This window comes from Mirounga leonina, unplaced genomic scaffold, assembly GCF_011800145.1.
Source record: "Mirounga leonina isolate KUSES-001 unplaced genomic scaffold, KU_Mleo_1.0 Mir_165, whole genome shotgun sequence".
Classification (NCBI taxonomy): Eukaryota; Metazoa; Chordata; class Mammalia; order Carnivora; family Phocidae; genus Mirounga; species Mirounga leonina.
The window spans coordinates 75,082,980-75,104,163 of NW_023270415.1; the positions used below are offsets into that span (position 1 = coordinate 75,082,980).

The 21,184-nt window shown below is 47.2% G+C and overlaps 1 non-coding gene across 1 annotated transcript; it reads right to left on the bottom strand.

Annotated features, from left to right (window-relative positions):
• Positions 1 to 14,531: 14,531 nt before the first annotated feature.
• Positions 14,532 to 14,659, bottom strand: LOC118015487. The gene has a single exon (XR_004680653.1). It is a non-coding gene; the product is annotated as a small nucleolar RNA SNORA48 (small nucleolar RNA).
• Between the last annotated feature and the right edge of the window lie 6,525 nt (positions 14,660 to 21,184).

Consider the following 21,184-nt stretch of genomic DNA (forward strand, 5'->3'; position numbering starts at 1 on the left):
TGCAGACAGGAAACTGAGAACCTTGAAAGAAAAGTGGCCATGAGCACCTCAAATATTGCCAATTGGTACAAAACAAAGTCTGATGTAAGAGAGGTGGCCGGTTAGCTTTTCCAACATGAGGCATCAAGCCAGCCAAGAAGATGCGCCACGGGGTTGTTCACCAACTCATTTACAACCCGACTTTGTTCACTTCCAGTCTTAGGAGTCAGGGGGTCACATCTACTGGGCATCACTTGGTGTAGAATCTTATGTCACTTTCCATGAACAGGCTCAGGCTGCATCTTCGTAGGTGCTCCCGAGGGAGGACAAGGGAGGCAAACTTTGGGCTATACTCTCGTTCACCATCTTTGACTACCCCCCCCACCCCTGCTGGACAGACAGCAGCTGCTCTCCAGATTCCTGGGCATGCATCTTGCCAGGCAAGAGAGATGCGGTGAGCGCCAAGCCTAGTCAAGGCGTAGCCGAAGGCAGGACAGCAGAACGAGGGGTATGCAAGGTGCCATTTGTCTGTAGGTACAGCGTGCACACTGGCCAATCGGACAGAATGCCCCTGCTGGCTGAGGTCCTGGGCCACCTTGGTGGGGGTGTAGGGATACAGCGCAGAGCTTCAGGGGACCGCTGTCTCCTAAACCACTAAGTATGGAAATATATGGTGCTTTTAAGAACCACTGTGACCACCAGTGTGCCGGGCTGGAAGGGCAGCCCTGCTGGTAGGTTGAGCAACTTAGTCCCGGTTAGTCTGGAACCTACTGGTTTTCGCCTGGCACATCCCGTGCCCCCTGAGTCCTGACCCTTGTGCTACTGTGAATTACCTGGAAACCTTCGAAGGAGAGCTGTCTCTGCCAAGGGCCGGTGCTTGTTCCTTCCGCTGCTGAGAGCGCCCTGCGTGGCGGGGGTCAGAGGAGAGTCGGATCAGCAGGGGCTCTGAGGGGGTTCGCCCCACGCCCCTCCATGCACACCCTCCTCCCTTAGCTGGCTGAAGTCTGCAGGGTTCCAGTACCCTCGGAGATCCTGGGGAACAGGACCTGCCCCCACTCTGCACTAGCACTGTCCTCAAACGCTGTTCCAAAATATCCCCCAGGTCCCTCCAGGTAGCACCATGCTCCCCTGCTTGCAAAAACTGTCACCTCTGTCCCAGTGCTGCAGCTTAGCTACTTTTTTCTCACCCTTCGGGCCCCCTGGTTGGAAGCGCCCTTCTCAGAGATGGCTCCCCAGCCAGGCACAGGTGAGGCGAGGTGTCCTCCCTGAGTGTTTCCTGGGCACGCACTGCTATTGCGTGTTTAATGCCTCTCTCTCCTGGAACCGGAAGCTCCCCAAGGGCACAAGCTCAAGTGCCTGGCAAAGAGCAGACATTCTAGAAATGCTGAAAGAAGGACAAGACTAGACAGGAGACAAGGAGCACAGTGCTACCAGGATGGAACCCTTTCTGATACGATTCGGTTATGAATGGCTGTCATCTCAGCCTTTGCCTCAGTTCTCTGTGTAAACGTGAAGCTCTGCCTTCAGCTCTCCACCGTGACCCTAGGCAGGTGAGGGAAGGAGCAGAGACTAAGGACTCAGTATCGCCAATATGGCTGTTAATTGTCCATTAATTCACTCCACACTCTTTCCCTTTGGGGCTGGGGGTGTGCCAGGCACTGCGGGGGCACAATGATGCATGAGACAGATGAGAGTCTTCTCTCTTGGTGTTTGGAGTGGCTCTCGCTAAACAAGCAGGAGATCGTTTCAGTTAGGGAGTGACATAAAGAAAAGAAAATAAGGGGTAATGTTTTCGAAAACGTGTTGGGGGGGAGGGGGGAATGACTGGGCTGTTTGGGGTGAATGGTCAGGAAAGGTCTCCCCAAGGAGGTGACAATTAACCTGAAACCTGAATGATGAGAAGAAACCAGCCTGGTGGATACCTGAGGGAAAAGGGATCCAGGCAGAGGGAATAGCCAGTGCAAAGGTCCTGAGGTCAGAAGAAAGCTGGCGTGTTTAAGCAGCAGAAAGAAAGGCAACAGGACAGGTTTTTTCTGAGGCAGGGCCCTGTTGCTCCTCTGTTCCCTGTCTCCTCCCACTGGCTTCGTCTTCCTCTGACCATCACAAGACCCTTCCTCCCCCCTTCTCAGTGATGTCTTCCTCTGGGTCTCCTAAAGACTCTGAGATTTAAAACCAAATGAAAACATACTGCCAACAAAAATGCTTATAAAAGTGCCACTCACTTTAGAATTTATAAAAACACAAGTCAAGCCAGTCCCATGACTTCAAAATGAATGGGATTTTTTGAGAAATAGCATGACCAGAAACTGAAGCTATCTGTCTACGTCAGGGGTCAGCAATCTTTCTGTAAAGAGCCAGGTGGTTACTATTTGGGGCTTTGCAGGCCATGGGGTTTGTGCCACAGCCACCGCCCTCTCCAGCTCGTGGGAGCAGCCACAGGAGTGGCTAAAGGAACGAGCAGGACCACATTCCAGAAAAATTCTATTGGCAAAAACAGACAACAGGGGGATTCGGCTCCTGACCCCTGATCTACTTCATGATGATAACTACCATTAATCAAAACACATTGTTGTTTTAGCTCTAACTGTTGGCCAGGCAATCAGGATACTTTCTGGGTGCTTCTGTCTCGTGGTGAAGCAGACATGCTGCACCAGGTACAGCAATGAGGAATGAACCCGGAGCACCTGACATGCACCGCATCTGTGTCTACAACTAGGGGTACAATTCTATAAAATCTGATATTCCAGTATTAAAACGTTTTTTACCTACACAATATTTTCCCTGGGCCAAGCCTAAGCCAGTTTGGCCTTTCGCAACTTCCTGGTTCTCTTCAGTAGATCTGGGCAGCCTCCCAAACTGTAGGTAGGAAGGCAAAGGTCTGCCAGGTGGCATGTCCCGTGAACGCAAGTCTCAAATGAAATTGTGCAAAGCATTTGTGAGCAAAGTGCAAACCTATAGAAGCGAGCAGACACAGAAGCAGGCATGCAAACTCTTCCTGGAAGTCTGTGAGGTCCCGCTCCATGTCCCTTAGACTCTCTGCAAGGGCCACGTGAAGCAGACACCAATAATGGAGCAACAGGGTTTAGCCAACACTCTCCGAGGACTGAAAGCAGACCTCCCCGCCCCGGTCCTAAGACAGAAGAGATTCTCATCCAGGGCAGTGCCATGGAGAGGGTGTGGATGCTGGGCTCGCTGGGCTTCTATTCCCTGTCCGTGCCCGGCAGATACACCTGCACAGGACACCTACCCAGACCGAGGTCTAGAACCACTCTTACCAGTGACGAAGGAGCCAACGACCTAATTAAAGGTTTCTGTAGCTTATAGCAGCACTTCTGACATCTGCATTCCTAAGCAAGTCCTTCCAATGTTGAAGTTTGAGTCCAAAGATCTACCTGCACACACACCTATTACAGTGTTTATACTGAAATATCTTTAGGTAATTATACATATCACATACTTCTCTCCTATTGAAATTGTGACTTTTAAAAATTCATCCCATTTTTCCAGTTACTGATTTTGGATTTTATTAAGTTGGAGGTAAAATAAGGTATATGACTTTTAGTTTCAATTTTGAAATTGTGGAATCCATGAATTTTTATATGCAAATAGTCATATTTAAAAGTTTAAGATAATCCTTAAACATTCTTCGTAGGAGAACTGTAGTATAAGAAAAGAAAACACATCTCTCCCATGTAAGAGCTCATTTCAGCTAATACCTTTGTAAGGAACGATGACCTAAAATTTACAGACAGTTACAAACACAAACGCGGGAGATGAACTGACCTCAAGCAGTCTTTCTATCCCAGCAAAATCAGGACATGAGCTTAACTAGAATGTAGGGCATATGAAAAATGAGAAACAGAAGAAAGTTTGCCATGTTTCAAAGCATGTTTGCATGAAAATGCAATATACATTGAACAGTTTGGGGGATCGGGTCCCAAACCGGTGAGCAGATGACTGATTTTTACCAAATGAAATGGTCAAGACAATAACCCCGATTTGTGGAACTGGATGTGTGTATAGCACTCCGGAAGAGATGCCAAAGGACAACTGACCCAGTTAGTCTTTGCTGCACGCAAACAGCCCAACACTCCATGACTTCAAGTAACAGCCATTTGTTATGAGAGCCTGATGCCCGGGGGTGGCTGGGGGGCAGGTAGACGGGAGGGGACACTCTGCTCCTGCAAGCTCAGGGTGGGTGGGGACTCCACTCTGGGCTGAGCCTGGCTGGGACACTTTAGGCAAGGGAGCTCTGTTTCATGTGGCTTTCATCCACCCACAGGAACTGTGAGTTAGCCTAGGTATGACCCTGTCCTGCGGATGGCAGAAGCCAAAAAGGGCAAGTAGAAACATAAGTGCTTTTTCCAGTCTATCCTTTCATCTCATTGACCAAGGCAAGTCACAAGCGGGGGGCCCGGGCAAGTTCTGAGACCTTCTGTGTCTCAGTTTCCCCATTTGCCAAGCAAGGGTGGTGTTCTCTGCTGCATGGGCTTCTCGTGAGGCTTGAATAAACACGCGATACTAGGTTTTCTTCTAAAATATTCAAAGCAGTGCTCCTATTAGTCTCCGGGAGACTTGACATCTCGCAAACCTAATTTGGATTTTTATGTTCTCCACCCTGCCTTCACATCGTTACAGTATTTAGGTCCATTAAATTAGGCTGGTCTCTGCATAGTGGACATTTTAGAGAGACTGGCCATCCAGATCTGCTGACCTGAACTTTGGTCCTTATACTTTACTGACACTTAGGTCAGAGAGAAAGCAGAACGAGAAGTGTGGCCTGGGAGTTATTTGCTGCAAACGAAGTAAATCCTAAGAATACCGAGGGGCAAACCTGCACTCCCCCAGCTCCTCTTGGAGCGATGCCTTGGTCCTGCTCCCTCAGTGACTGGGCACAGACGGCATCACTCCTCCCTTCCCCCAGCCACCCTCCAGCCTCGGGTGATGTTCATCAGCATCGACAGTTCCCACGACTCTTGTCTTTTTCAAATGCATTTGGCACAGTTACAACCTCCCGTGGATGCTACGGGGTCTCCCAGGCACACAATCCGCTTCCCCTTCCTGCTTCCTGCCAGAGCCGTTTGCAGCAGGACAGACCCCGATCACTTTAGCCATCCTGAACTCCTTCTGCAGCACCTGGGACATCCTTGGCACTCAGTAACTATTCACTGGAAGAAGCAGAAATTAAAGGACTAGATGTTCCCATTCTCTACTGTGAGCAAATGTTTACAGGAACATTTGGGGGACCAGAGCCCTGATTTGAGATATACGTGGGCATCTCTGCAGGAGCTCCCAAGATGACACTGAACACAGAATATGGGAGTTAAAATGACTTTAAAGGTCTTTTATTCTGCCCGCCTCATTTTACAGATGGGGAAACTGAAGCCCAGAGAAGCTAAGCATGTCCATCAGGCAAGCAGGATGAAAGGGGCATAAAGATCCATATTTCCTAGCAAATTTTTTTAAGATTTTATTTATTTATTTGAGAGAGAGAGATCATGAGCAGGGGGGAGAGGCAGAGGGAGAAGCAGACTCCCCCTGAGCAGGGAGCCCGATGCGGGGCTCGATTCCAGGACCCTGGGATCATGACCTGAGCTGAAGGCAGACCGACTGAGCCACCCAGGCGCCCCTTTCCTAGCAACTTCAAAGAAGCTGGAAATAGTTTTCTTTTTCTGAGGAGGAGAGCATTAAGTGAGGCACACGAGTGTTGCTTTTTAAACATCTGAACGGTGACTATATGAAGAAGAGCTTCTTAAGAGAACAAAAGTGTCCAAAGATGAAAGGGGTGCCCCGAGATGCAGTGAGTGCTGTCGCTGGAGGTGTCCAATTGCAAACTGAGAAAGAACTTACAGAGAGGGGAGAAGCATCAACACAGGGGCAGGGGAAATGGCTAAAATGATAAAGACAGGAAAAAAAAAAACAGTGTTGAGAAGATAGGGAGCAACTGGAACCCTTGCATGCTGCCTGTGGGAGAGGTAATGGTATGGCCACGTTGGAAAACCAGTCGGCAGTTTTCAATAAGGTTGAACTTATATCTACCCCGTGATCTAATAAATTCAGTCCTAGAAATAGGCTCCACAGAGAGGCACACGCTTCACCAAAAGACATACATGAGATGTTCATAGCAGATTATTCATAATAACCCCTATTTCTTCTCTGGGTCCTGAGTGCATAGTATGTTCAGTTTTCAATAATTCATCAAGGCGCACGGTTGTGATATATGTGCTTTCCGAGTGTATATTAAAAAAGATTTTCAATTTAAAAAAAGGTTTGCAATAAAGTTTACACATAAACAGGAGCAAGGCAGCTGTTGGTTTGTGAGCCTCTGATTTAGAACTAGCCCCTGGTTACAAAGTTAGATAACAGAACTGGGGTTGAAACCCAGGTCCCCAGCTCCGAGTGAGGAAAAGGAATTGATACTTAGTGATCGCTTTCTGTGTGCAAGACACATACAACATTCAATCCTCAGAATAATTCTCAGAGAAGGAATTATTGTGTTCATTTCTGCAGCTGAGAAAATGGGAGCCCACAGAGGGAATGAATTTAACTAGGATCAGACAGCTAGTCAGCAGTAACAAAAGTGTCATCTGGGCCCAGGCCTGTCTGATTCTGACCCCATGTTCTTAAGCTGCTCCACAGGCTTTAAATGCAAACATGGTTCTTCTTATACGAGCACTGCATGAGTGTAAAAATAAACGATAAGCCCCATGCTAAGAAATATTATCCTGTTATCACTGGCTTCGGCTGTCGGCAGCCAAGGCTGCTAAATCTTATTAGGGGATGGCTGTGCTGGCTGTTTCTGGGCGTGGGCACAGCCAGGAGGACACAGCCCTGGCCTCCTAGGGCTTTTTCTCTGATCAAGCAGGAGGAGGGTGGCGGGGGAGAGGACAGAGTGGGAGGAAGGTGAGAGGCGGGGTGAGGCCAGCACCCAGAAAGTGAAGGGGTCACGAGCCCGCTGAGCTGGAACCTGGGAGTCACGTGCCCAGCAGGAGCCACCTGCCTCTCCCGTCTGGTTCTTCTGAGATGCTCCTCTCCCTCGCCTCCACCCTCTGCCTCCGGTATGGGCTGTGAAAGGCAGGAGGTAGGTATTTCCTTATCCAGCGAAGAGAATGAAGCCGGGTGAAGGTCTGCCTTTCCGTACTTTGTGACAATTTCAATTCATTCTCAAGAGTTGAAAATTGGGAGTTACACGAAGGAAACTTACAGCTTATTGCTAAGTGAAAGCAGCCAGTCGGAGAGAGCTCCACAGTGCGTGGTTCCCACCGCGTGCTACTCTGCAGAAGAACAGACACAGCAGAACATCTGTGGTGGCCCGCGGTTGCCGGAGGGAACTGAGGAGGGATGGCCAGACAGGGCACAGCGGAGTTCTAGGGCCATGATGGGACTCGGGAGGACTGTGTTGGTGAACACACGTCCTGATACATTTGCCCAAACCCACAGAGTGGGCAACACCAAGACTGAATGTAAACTATGGATTTGGGGTAATAACAATGTATCGATATTGGCGCATCAGTTGTAACATATGTAACAGGCTGATGTATGTACATGAATGAAGGGGGAAACTATGGGGCCGCCCCTGGGAGTCTATGGGAACTCCCTGTACTTTCTGCTCCATTTTTCTGTAACCTAAAACTGCGCTAAGAAATAGAGTCCATTATTATTATTATTATTATTATTATTTAGAAACGAATCAGGTAAGTTTATGGAAAAGTCTGGATTTCTGGCTTCATTGGAAAAAGTTGGGAACGCGGAGCCTGCATTCCTGGGTCTTCCGGAGTCCAGCAACAACCGCTCCTATTGAAGAAGCACAGCTTTTATTCTGGGGCTGCCTCTACTAGAAGACCCCAGTTTTGCCACAGCCAAAATGAGCAAATGTCACCCTTTCATGTTGCCCGTCTGGACTTTGGAGTCATTGGAGTTTGAGATCCCTAGGGTAAGATCAGCAATTTAGTGTAATGGTTTTCCAACTGGGTTCCGACGGGGCCCTCCTCCTGGGGTGTTGGGGCGGGGGAGGAGCTCTGGGCTCCTGACTGCTCCTTCCCCTTATCCGCTGGACCTACTGGACTCACCATATAAGGCGAATTCCAGTAAAGCTGAACTAAAAAGAGAATAAAAGCCTAACGAGCAGCAGGTCTGTAAGATGCATTTGGCAAACGAGACCCCTGCACCCAGCCCTTAAACTTTCAAGATGCTCACTCCTGTTAGAGAGTGTGGGAAGGCAGACGGAGCCCCATGGGCACCTTGCCGCTTCGGGAAGCCATTCAGGATTCTTCCATGAAGCTGCTGCCAGGGTTCAGGCTCCAGGCTCGGAGCGTGCTGGCCAGCAGGGGCACCATCTCTGCCCTGCTTTGGGCTGCTTCCACATCACACGGCTCCCACCACGTCAGGCTGCTCTTAGAGCCTTGTGGCTAGTCTTAATTTTCAGGAAAGAAGCTGTCATGAAATTGGTGTCTCTCCAGAGTGTCCGTCTTCTACGTGTGTCCTACATCGGCGCCTTTCTTTCGGAAGGTCGGCCACATGTCACCCACCGGTTGCATCCCATAAATGTTGATAAGCGAGCATCACGTGCCAGATGGTTTGCAGGAAGCTGGTCGTTGTCCTTGGGAAGCTCGTCGGTGACTGTGTGACAGAGAGCTGGAGGACAGTGTGGCGGCCCAGTGAGAGGGTGGGCACGGGGCCAGAAGGGCACAGGAGGGGGGCAGCTAACCCAGGAGGGTGACGGCTCAGAGTTGAAACTGAGCTGACTCTTGAGGAGCAAGGGGGCACTTGACCTTAAGGCAGGATATGCTGGCAGAGGGCATGGCCCGGGCCCGGGTGGGAAAGACCACGCATGCTGGAGCGCGGGCACGCGGCTACTGCTGGACCGAGACCGTTTGCAACTGAGAAAGAGGGAGCCCCGCAGCTGCTTAGTCTGAGGGCTTTCGGGGGTGGAGGAGGGAAGGGAACCCTAACCCTCTTATCAGATCAGCAGAGCCCGTGCTGCCTCCACTGGGTCTGCCCTGTCCTTCTCAGGTTTTGTCTGCAGCTCCCCGTCGGGGCGCGTGAGCCACACCTGCCATTCGTCCCCTGCTGGAGTGCGCTGGTAGGAGCGAGGTCACAGGGGTATGATGTCTGCTTGTCACCTGTCCCTCCTCCATGATTTATTCGGGTAGGCTGTCCGACTTGTGCTCTTCACACATCAACTTCATCCTCATCTTCCAGGGGCAGGGCTGGGAAGACTTTAGAGAAAGAGTTGTTTCCAGATCCATGGCTTGGGGGGATGGAGGAACATTGCAAAATTATACACAGCGTTTTGTCAGTATGGGCATCTCTCCTGGGGAAAGTCTCCCAAGCTTTCATCAGAGCAGGTAAGGTTAAGGCCCAGTCACATGTTCCAGAAGGACCTTGAGGTCTCAGGAAGCCCTACAATCAGGCTTAGGGGTGGGGATCAAGGCTCTGCTGACCTCAGACATCAGAACTGAGGTTCATTAGGATGTGGGGGGACAGTGAAGGGCATGGCCACAGGACCCGTTCTTAAAATGGGAACATTGTAGGAGGAGAGAGAAAGGATGCAGGGTGAGAAGAATTTCAAATGACGACCTTCCAGCAAGCTACTGCTGGTGGTCTTGCTGGCATATTCTTCCCACGGCTGACCGGTCCTTTCTTCGCGAGTTACAAACCAACCGTTGTGATCACTGTCCATGTGCAAAAGCAGACACCTTAGCAGAGCAGATGTTTCGGAGGACCACAAACACACGTCTCAGGGTACACCCCCAGCCTCTGTTTCTCTGATAGCTCAGTTTCGACAGAGTCCACCTCTGCTGGACCAGCTTGGCTGCGTGTGGGATTAAGTGATTATCTAGGAGTGCTCGCTTTGCCCCGGAACCCTCCGCCGCAAGCCGTTCTGCCCTCCCCGGCCGCCATCCTGAGGTGTTCATTAAGATTTCATTTGAATAAAAGGATTTGCTGTTAGAACTTTTTTTTTTTTAATCTAATAACATAGGGACACACTCTTCAGACTTAAGCCTGGGCTCTGCTCAGTCACTGGGGAGAAGCAAAGGTAGAGAGATACCAAAAAGCTGCCAGAGGACCCCCTCCATAGACCCAGTGGGTTTGCAACCTGTAAATATCTATTAGATTCCTCTCAATTTTTAATCACCTCACCTTGCCATCGGTCAAAAGTGTCAAGCCTCTACAGACTGGGAGTCAAGGTGTGGTAGATCCGTGGGCCTGTGCATGCCGTCGAATCGGGGGAGCAAGCCCGGGAGGAATGGAGAAGAACACTGCAGAGGCACCTGTCATTGGATGGTAAGAAACAGGATTTGGAATTGGGAGATCTGAGTCTGCCACTCGTTAGCTAAGTCACCTCGAGCAGGTCACAGCCCCTCTCTGAGCCTTGGTTTCTTTTTCTTTCTTTCTTTCTTTCTTTCTTTCTTTCTTTCTTTCTTTCTTTCTTTCTTTCGTTCTTTCTTTCTTTCTTTCTTTCTTTCTTTCTTTCTTTTTAAAGATTTTATTTATTTATTTGACAGAGAGAGACACAGTGAGAGCAGGAACACAAGCAGGGGGAGTGGGAGAGGGAGAAGCAGGCTCCCCGCCGAGCAGGGAGCCCGATGTGGGGCTCGATCCCAGGACCCTGGGATCATGACCTGAGCCGAAGGCAGATGCTTAACAACTGAGCCACCCAGGCACCCCCGAGTCTTGGTTTCTAGATCTGTGAAATGAGGGAAAGAGCAATCCCATGCAGGGGGTGTTGTGAGGGTCAGAGTCGTGCATCCTTCACTCCTGGGTGCCCAGACTATAGCCTAGAGGGAAGTATGAAGACCAAGGGTACAGCTTCTGCCCTAAGAGGCTCACAGTCTAGGAAATAAGCAATTATAAAACAGTTCGATGGGCAGGGAGCACAGGTAGACGTGGCCTAAGGGGGCTGCAGACTCCCTGCCCATGTGGCACGGCCCTGGCCTTGTCCTGCTGTTCCCACAGGGCTACCTACCCTCCCTCGCCTGGGGGCTTCCCCTGCCCCCTGGACCCCACTCTGCCTGGCAGGTGGAAGGAGGAGGATTCACCTCCCTAGTAGCCCTCAACCTACTAATGACAGAGGTGTGTTAACACAGAGGTTCCTTGAGCCTCAGCTGGGGAACCCCCAAGGGAGCATCCTGCCTATTTCTAATTCAGGAATTCCCCTGCCAGACAAGGCCAGTTGCCCACAGGGTGACTTGCATAGGCTCACCTCCCCCCCATTGACTCCTTCTCTTCCTTATTTCACTTCTCGGCTCCCTTACCAACACTTCCCAGGATTATTCCCCAATAAACTCCTACTGCTCAAATCCTGGTCTGGGCACCTGCTTCTAGGGAAACCCGCTGTAAGATGGTAGGCACCCAGGCCCCCCAAGGGAGAGCCCGGACACGGAGTCTCTGGGAAGAAGAGGTGCTGAACTGAGCTCTGAGCCCCTGAAAGCACACACGCCTGGCCAACCCTAAGTGCTGGGTATGTGTGTGTGAGAAGTCAGGGTCAGTGTCATTATCATAAGGGGAAATGGACCACAGCATGGTCTTAAACCAGAGCCTGTCCAGGAGCAATTTGCTACTGGTCCAAAGACGGAAATGATGGTAAGCATTAGTCTACTGCAGATCAGAAATCAAACCAAACCAGCAAACCTTTCCTTTAGGTAGTCTGAAGTACACGTTTAGAATACCTCATTCCCTTCTTACATCTTTTCTGTTTGCTGTGTCCCTAGTGTTTTCCAGGGCAGGTTAACCTAGAGAAAACACAAAGTTCAAGGGCCCCTCACATGGCATCAGCCTCAGGCCTCCGGGATCGTGGGCTGCACAGGCTTCTGGAAGGACCTCTGCCAGCCCCCAGCTTTGCTCCTGCACTGCCCCTCAGGAGGGACTGGGGGGCTACCTCTGCCTGGCCGACTCATCCCCCTTGGCACAGCTGACCCACGAGCACCAGGAAGCCAATTAGTAGAATGGCGTCCAGAAGACTGAGCACCAAATAACATCAGATGAAAGGGGCTGTGGTATTTTATCTATCAGAGCCGATGTGTCAGCAAAATTTTGAGCATATTTCTAGGCATAGGCTGGAACATCATTAAACTTGACATGCAACCTCTCTCCACACCACCACTCCCTCCACCCCCTCTACAACGGCCAACGTAGCCCGGGGCCTGACACACAGTAGGTGCTCAAGAAAAGTTTTAAGTGCATGCGTGAAAAATCTATTAGGATTTATGTTTTGAACCCAGAGCCTCTCCACCTACATTGACTCCTTCCCAACAGAATTCAAATCCCAGTTTCCACCCCCCAAAAATCACAACCCCCGCACTTGTCTTCCTCCTCCTCCCCATCTCGCTCCTGTACCTCATAGACAAAGTTCTTGAAAGAAGGACCCACTATCCTTACTTACTATCACCTTTATCCCTCAAATCACCCGGCTCTGGCTCCCATCCCTCTGAAGCTGCTCTGACCAGCGTCTCCAACAGCCTTCTTGTCCTGAGACCACATCAACCCATCTCAGGTCTGTATCGTACTCGCCTTCTCTACCCTGTTCCGTCCTTACCAACACTCCCTATCCCCTCCACTGTTCCTCTCCGGTCTCACGACGGCCCCTCAGTGGGCTTTGCCAGTCTCCCCTTTTCTGGCTGTTTCTTCAATGTAGATTTTCCAGGATTCTTTCCCACGTCTTCTGTTCTCACTATGCACACTCTTCCTGGGTGACGGAAACATTTATCACAGATTTGATTACCATCTATATGCCGATGGCTCCTAAAGCCATATCCCAGTCTGGAATGCTGTTTTTAACTCTAGACCCAGAAGTTTCTAGGTCTAGACTAGTAGGCAGGGTATCTGGGTCTAGAGCTAAGAGCCTGCGTCTCCTCCTTGACCTCAGCACGATGATGATGCTAATAGAATCCACTTGACCGGCTTCTACTAGGCAGGCACGTGAGGAGGCATGCCAGCCAAAATTTAGATAGCCTCTCTTCTCTGGGCAAAGAGGGACGCTGGGGTTTTAACTGCAATGTGACAGAAAATGAAGGCTATCAAGAGACATTGACAGGGATGAGCCAAAAGGGTTTCTTGCTCCTATATTAGTTTTCTGTGGCCGCAGAACGTATGACCACAAAGTTGATGGCTTTGACCAACACAAATCTGTTATCTCGCACTTTTTGTGGATCAGAAGTCTGGGCATGGGTTACCTGGGTCCTCTGTCAGGGTCTCACCAGGCTGAAATCAAGGTGCCGGGGGTGGGGGGGCTCCCACCTGAGGCTCCAGGTGATTCTGGTCCTTGGCAGAATTCTCTTCCTTGTGAGCTGGGGACTTAGAGTCTTTTTCAACTACACTGATGTCAAGATCCTCTCAAACCTGAACTTGTGTTGCTGAACTTTTTTAACCTACTGGTTTTCATCGGGTTTCATTCCTCCTGCGGTACGTGTTTACATCCTTTCACGAGTGAGTCTGCAACATAATGTGTGAGCTCGTCTTCCAGTTCTGGGTCATCTGTAGAGTTGATAAGCACAATGTCTTCCTCTTCACCCAGATATTAATCAAGTGTTTAAGGGACAGGCTGAAGAATTGAGGTTTTTGAGGTTGACATGACAATTTCAGTAATCTGACAGTTTTTAAAAACTTACTCACTTAATTGAACTAGCACCCGTGCCTCGTGAAAACTGAGATATGGGATGTCTGTAGACATCCTCTATCCAGAACCTAGTCATTCTCTTAAAAATGGAGATGAGATTAATGAGAAATAATCTCTCCTTAGAAAAACCATGCTGATTCTTAGTCATTACTAAGGATCACAAACCATCTGCTAAATTCATAGCTTAGTGTTTTTTGGGGATTGATGCTATTATAATTGTTCCTGGAATATACACCTTCTTCCCCTTCCTGAAAATCTTTAGAGTGTTGGGAACCTCATTTAAGTATCCTTTCTGAAGTCTCCTTTATGTAAATAATTGACTTATATGAATATTCTTCCTAACAGATTTTCTTAAAAAAATTAACTTTTCCAAAACAGCAAATCAGCAAGGTCCTAACCAAGTTCCCAGCCACTATTATTTATAACTCATATGCCTCCAGAAGATAGCTAAATATACCAAGCTTGTGAAATACACTATGGAACTGGAAACTGTGGAGAACAAAGGCAGGTAAATCGTGACCTTGGGGTCAGCAGTGATGGAAATGAGGCCACTTGTTTTTCTTTGTTCTTATTTTGAGGCAATCTTCTCCTCACTTTTTCTGAAGCCCTGGGATATCAGGGTCCGACTTCCATTTTTATTCTGATGAATACATCATTGTAGTAAGATCTGAGTAGCCCAAAGGAGATGTAAATGAATTGGAAGCCTCTCTGGTCTCTGGTGCTGGGTGAAAGCCCTTTGGGATTTGGTCTTGATGAAGTCCAGAATTAATGAAATGTAAATTACAGGAATCAAAGCTTATTACTGATAATAAATGTGTATAGAATGTTTGGATAGTTAGATCTGTCCATTTCATTACAATATCAAATATTCATTGCATCTTAGAATTAGCTGGGGTTTAGGGTAGTGGTTTTTTTTTTTTTTTTTTTTTTTAATCCATGTGTCCTGGGCATGAACCAGGCACAGCCCAAAAGCCAAGCTGGGATAAACAAGGACTTGCTTTGTTCCTGGCCGATACGAGGCAGGCACTACCACCAGATGCCACTCTACCCAGGTCAGGGACTTCGGGTAATTTTTTTTAATTTAAAATATAAGGCTTTTTAAAAAATAGAAAGCATTTTCAAATTTAAAATAGAAAGTTTTTTTGAAAAATATGAAGCATTTTTAAATTTAAAATATAAAGCTTTTTTTTAAAATAGAAAGCATTTTTAATTTAAAATATATTATGTAGACAAGTTTAACAAAAGGCTGTAAAGTGAACACCTACTCAATCATGCCCTGGGCCAAGAAAGAGACTACTAACAGTCTCTCAGAAGCCCCCTCAATATTCTTTACCCATAGCAATCCCTCCCTGCTCTCAAGAGTGACCACTTTACTTTCATAGCTTTTCTTTGTAGGTTTGTTGCCTGTGGATGCATCCCTACTTTTACCTGTTTCTAAACTGAAAATGGAGCTCCACTGTATTACTGTGACTTGCTTTTTTTTGCTCAACACTGCAAGACTCATCACATTGTTGCATACATCCAAAATATTCCTTTCTTTGCTGTCTATGCACTACACAGTGAACATTTAGTTTTCTTCTGGTTCTTGGTCATTATGAAAAGCACTGCTAAGGACACTCTTTTCTACTTATCTTAGTGTGCATAATTCTGCACATCTGGAGGGAACCTGGAATAGTCCACTTTCCTAAATGATGCAACGTTGTTTTTCCAAAGCAGGTGTACGTTCTTGTTATCAGGAGTATAAGTTTCTGAAGTTTCTGAAGCTCCACATCATAGCCAACACTTAGTACTGTTAGTCTTTTTCATTTTACCAATCACATTGGTGTTGATTCCATCTCATTGTGATTTTAATCTGTGTTCCCCTGATTAACAATCAGGTTGAGCACTTTTCATGTTTACTGACCATTTGGATATCTATCCCTCAGAGGTCCATGTTCACATCTTTGTGCATTTTTTCCCCTCTCAGTTTGTCTGCCCTTTCTCAATTACTTTTTTAGATTCCTTATATGTTCTGGGTACTAGCCCCCTTTTTTAAAAAAAAAAATGCCACATATGTGAGGAAAAAATGAAACAAGATGAAACCAGAAAGGGAGACAAACCATAAGAGACTCTTAATCTCAGGAAACAAACTGAGGGTTGCTGGAGTGGAGGGGGGTGGGAGGGATGGAGTGGCTGGGTGATGAACATTGGGGAAGGTATGTACTATGGTGAGTGCTGTGAATTGTGTAAGACTGATGAATCACAGACCTGTACCCCTGAAACATATAATACATTATATGTTAATAATAAAAATAAATAAATTCTCCATCAGGCAAAAAAAAAAATGCCATATATGTTATGAATATGTTCTCCCAGTCTGTGGTTTATATTTTAATTCTTTTTTATCTTTTGATGAACGGGACTTAAAATTTTTAGTATGACTCAATTTATCTCTTTTCCTTTATGCTTACTGTCTTTTCTCTCTTATTTAAGATATTTACTCCAAGGTTATTAAGTTGTTTTCTTAGGGGTGCCTGGCTGGTTCAGTCAGTGGAGTGTGCAACTCTTGATCTCGGGGTGGTGAGTTCAAATTCCACGTTGGGTGTAGAGATGACTAAAAATAAAATCTTTAAAAACTATATATATTTTTTCCCATGGTATCTTCTGAAAGCTCAGTATTTGGCATTTCATATTAGTTTTTTAAGCCACCTGAAGCTGATTTTACATACAGTGTGAGAAAGGGATATAATCTCAGTTTTTTCCAATATGGAGATCTTACCATCACCATCCACCTTGAACACTGTCCTTTACCTACTGCCGCCTCTGCCACGAGCAAGTCCATACCTGTGAGGTCCGTTTTTAAGTTCTCTCTTCTCTTTCACTGGTTGATTTTTTATCTTTGCATAAATGCCACACCATCTTGTTCACCAAAATACCATGAGATCTTGATATCTGATAAAAAAAAAATCCTCTTATGTTTTTCTTTTTCTTCAAACAGCAGCTTGTCGAATTCTACAAAATAAACATACTGAGATTTTGACTGGGATTGCACTGAGCCTATAGCTCAGTTTCGGAGGAACTGACATTTTGAAACTAGTGATTTTTCCAATCCGAGAACATGGCATAGGGCCCTTCCAATGTTCTTCAGTATTCCTCAGGAGGCTTTAAAGCTTTACTTTTGGACTATCCATGCGCATCTTTCATAGATCGATGCTTAAAGGAATTGATGCTTTTGAGATCATACTATAATTCATGTCTTTTAAAATTCTATTTTTAACTGTTTTGTGCTAACAGAGAGAAATACAATTTTTATGTATTTTTTTGTTTCAGTAGTAGTTTAAAACTCTAGGATTTTTAAAAAAGATTTTATTTATTTATTTGACTGGGAGGGAGAGAGAGAGCACAAGCAGGGGGAGTAGCAGGTAGAGGGAAAAGCAGGCTCCTTGCTGAGCAGGGAGCCTGACGTGGGGCTCAATCCCAGGACCCTGAGATCATGACCTGAGCTGAAGGCAGACGCTTAACTGACTGAGCCACCCAGGTACCCCAAGACTCTAGGATTTTTTATGTATACGTAATAGCATCTGAGAAAAAGGACAATTTTTTTTTTCCTTCCAGTCTACGTGCCCTTTATGTCTTTGTCTTCCTTATCGCCCTGGCTAGGACCTTCGGTACAATGTTGACTTATAAGTGCAGACTCCTCTTTCTTTCAAAGGGAACCTTTTTATGTTTTACCATTTAGCATAAGGTTTGCTGTCGATTTTGTGTTGATTTATTTTATCCAATGAAGCCTGGAAAACCTAAAATCCTTAGAAGAGGCCTGGGCATAATTTGGAGCTTCTTTCTGGAAACAAATGTGGTAGTCAGTCCCATCAGCTCACTCTGACTCCTTCTAGAATAAGCTGCACTCATTCAAAGCCTGTACTTACACAGGCCTTCTAGCTGGGACCCCTGCTTCCAGTTTGGTCCCCCCCACACGGCTGTGAGAGCACACTCTAACATGTTAATCGGATCATGTTACTCCTCTCTAGAAACCTTCCAAATCCCAGCCTCGTTGGTCGAATGTCAAACTCCTGAATCTGCCCGAGAAGGCCCTTCATGCTCTGGTCCCTACCACCTCTGAAATCCTTCCAACCAGTGACTTCCCGTCCACGGCACCCTCCCGCTTGAGTCATCTTGAACCACTTAGAGTTTCCCAAGTGTCCCTGTTGACCTTTATTTCCTACAAAATTGGCATATTTATAGGGCTGTCATGAGAAGTCAATAAAATCAGGTGTAGAACTAGAATGAAATCCAGATGACCTATTTATTATCTATTAATGTTATAAATGTTAAGATTGATGGATCCTGAGTGTATCAGTCGGGTTGGGCTGTTATAACAAAATACCATAGCCTGGGTGGCTTAAACACAGAATTGTTTTTCTCATAGTTCTAGAGGCTGGGAAGTCTAAGACCAAGGTCCTGGCCAATTCAGTTCCTGGTGAGGGCCTTCTTCCTGGCTCGCAAATGGCATCTTTTTGCTGTGTCCTCACAGGGCATGGGAAGAGAGAGGGAGAGAGAGAGAGAGAAGAAGGGAGGGAGAGAGGAAGGGAGGAAGGGAGGAAGGGAGGAGAAGGAGGGAAAGAGGAAGCTCTCTTCTTATAAGGACACTAATCCCATCATAAGGACCCAGCCCCCATGACCTCACCAAAACGTAATCGCATCCCAATGACCCCACCTCCATCACACAGGGGGTGAGGGTTTCAGATAGGAATTTGGGGGGGGGACACAATTCAGCCCATAGAACTGAGCAAAGCGGGTAATGATTTATTATGGCTATCCAGCCATTTGTCCAGCATTCCGCTGCCATTTAGCACCCATGAGAGCAGGCGTTTCATGTTCAAATCAAGATATCCTGCACATAAAACACTAATATCTACACTTTGTTTGGGTGGAAGTGAGGGAGATGGACAGTTGGGGAGTGTTGAGGAATGATGGGAGAGACAGACAGTTCATGGAAGGGTCCTGTATTACAAAAATGTATGGATTTTATCCTCTGAATGAGTAGGATCATGAGAAAACAGAATCAGTGAGACATTCACACGCAGTTGGCTGTTAGCTTTAAGGGCTATAAAAATGCTCATCCTAATGATCCCATTTGGGGAATTTATCCCAAGAAAATAACCAAAAAGATAGAGAGAGGTATACATGCACAAAGATATTTATTCCATTATTTACAATAATAAAACCTGGGAGAAACCCACAGAGGAATACTTAAGTAGTTATTAAATAAACGCTTGTTGAAAGAACCAAAAAATACTTCCTGAATTTAAAGCAGCAATTAAAACAGTGAAGTCCAGGTTAATAGCATGGAAAAATCATTGAAGTAGGCAAAATAAAATATAAAATTAAAACTACACAACACTGCAACTCTATAAACACAGTGACAAAAGATGGACCCAACTAGAAGCAAATGCAGATAAAGACGACAACAGACCACTTGTTAGGTTCATGCAATTATGTGCCACTGACATACCATATTTACAAAAGACACTGCCGTTTTACAAACAAAAAACAACCAGTAAAAGGTAATCTGGCTCGCTGCCCTCACAGCCTCACAAAGTAGCTTTTGTTTGCAGCCAGCCTGAAAAAAACACTTGGCTTTCAGTGACAGTGAATGGATGAAATATTTGGGGGCAATATGGTGGAAAGAAGTATTTGTTTTACAGGGAAGCATGGGACAGTGGTAACTGGGGAGGAGGAGGGTGAAGGAGGAAGAGGGTTTGGTGTGTTCGATGAACTACACGCTTGGGGCCAAAGCATCCACCGTCTCCAAAGCAGGATGAGAAAGAGGGCCCTCATGTTAAGAAGTCAAAGGGAACCTGAACAGTACGATCATGGCTGAGAAGACCTGTGCTTATGCTCACTGGAAACAAATACTGGAAAGAAAGATAACCAGGTACTTGGCAATAGTTATGCCATTACTGGATTTTGCCATTATAGTTCACCTGGTAATAGGTCTTCTCAAGGTGTTGTCGTCAAAGCTCAGAGCTAGATGAGGAGACAAGGGCTCAAGGGGGTGAGGTGACTCGGCTGAGGTATACCGGCGGTGTTCAGCACTGCAAGAGAAACTCGGGCTTCAGAGTCATGTGGACTGAGTCTCCACCTCCAGAACTACCACTTTCTAGCCATGTCTCAATCATGCATTCCCTCAAACAACAATTCTGAGAGTGTGTGCCCCTGAGCGAGTCATCCAGTCTTGCCCAGCCCCCATCTTCTTACCTCGCCTCTACAATGTGGTGAAGGCCTCTGGGCGGTCATGTGTGGGTTTCGCTGCTCAGTGTGTACTTCATCTTCCTCATAACCGAACCCTCCTCGAGAACCATCTGTCCCCAGCAATCAGTCCACGCGCTCCGCATAGGCCCCAGGTCCTCGAGCACACCAGGTTCTCCTGGATGTGGGCTCTGGGTCAGGGAGGTAGTGTGACCCATGAGAGGTGCTGAGGGGTGAGGTTTGGGCAGGAATGGAGGACGAAGTGAAGCAGATCCTCCTCCCCAGTGGATCTGAAGCTGAGAAGGAAAGGCGGGAGCTGCCACCATCTTGGCCGACACATTCACACCGAGAGCCAAGCCAGTGCAGAGGGAGGGCCAGCTTGAGATGGGAAACAGAGAAACTGGGCCTTGGAGACACCCTGTAAGCCCCAAATCAAGTCGTGATTGAAGCCAGCCCTTCCTTTTGGTTGTTGAGCCAAGACATTCCTTGTGTTTGTGTTTTTGTTTGGCTTAAGTTAGTTTGAGTTCTATTTCGCTTAAGATAGTTTGACTTGGATTTTCTTTCACTTGCTACCCAGAGTGTCCTAACAGAACAACCTCTCTTGTGGAGAGAATGTGGACACAAGGCCAACCATAGCACCCGACGCTGAGTAGCTGGTTTAACAAATGTTGGATTCACTGTCCTCTCTTTCTCCCTCCCAGACATTCCATCTCTCCCTTCTTCCCTCTTTCCTTTCCTCACCAAGTTCCCTCCTTCCTTGAGGGCCCTATCCCGACGAGTTCTCTTTGGCTGGAAGCACAGGGACAAGGAATTCTCTCCTCCTCCTTGTAAAACTCTGACACAAGCCTCAAGGCAATATGCTCTAGAACTCACCATCCCTGGGTTGTGAACTTCTTTGAAGTCAGACCATACGAACAGGGACCCCTCACAATTTGTACAGTTTTATCATGGGCTCTCACATCCAGGTTTTTGTTTGGTTCAAGTTTAGCTGTGTGCCACGTGACAGGGCAAGGTGTTCTTATCATTGTCCCCATTCCTCAAAGGAGGAATCAGTTCCCAGGTTCACAGAAGGGAAATAAGTTCAACAGATTAAGTACAGGAAGCAGGACACAAACAGGTCCCATTGTGAAACCCACCATCCTTCCACTTTCCAGCCATTTCCTTCTTTAAAGTAACATGTTCATGTGCGTGGATCCTGTGGTGCTCCAGCCAGAGCCCCTCCTCAGGGCCTAGGCACCAGATGCTGGACACACTGGCGTTGACTTTGACAGCCATGTCCCTCACTGGGAATTGCTCTCAGGAGCAGGGACTGCCCCACCCAAGGTTATATGCCATGGCCACTGACTGGCCACCTGGCTT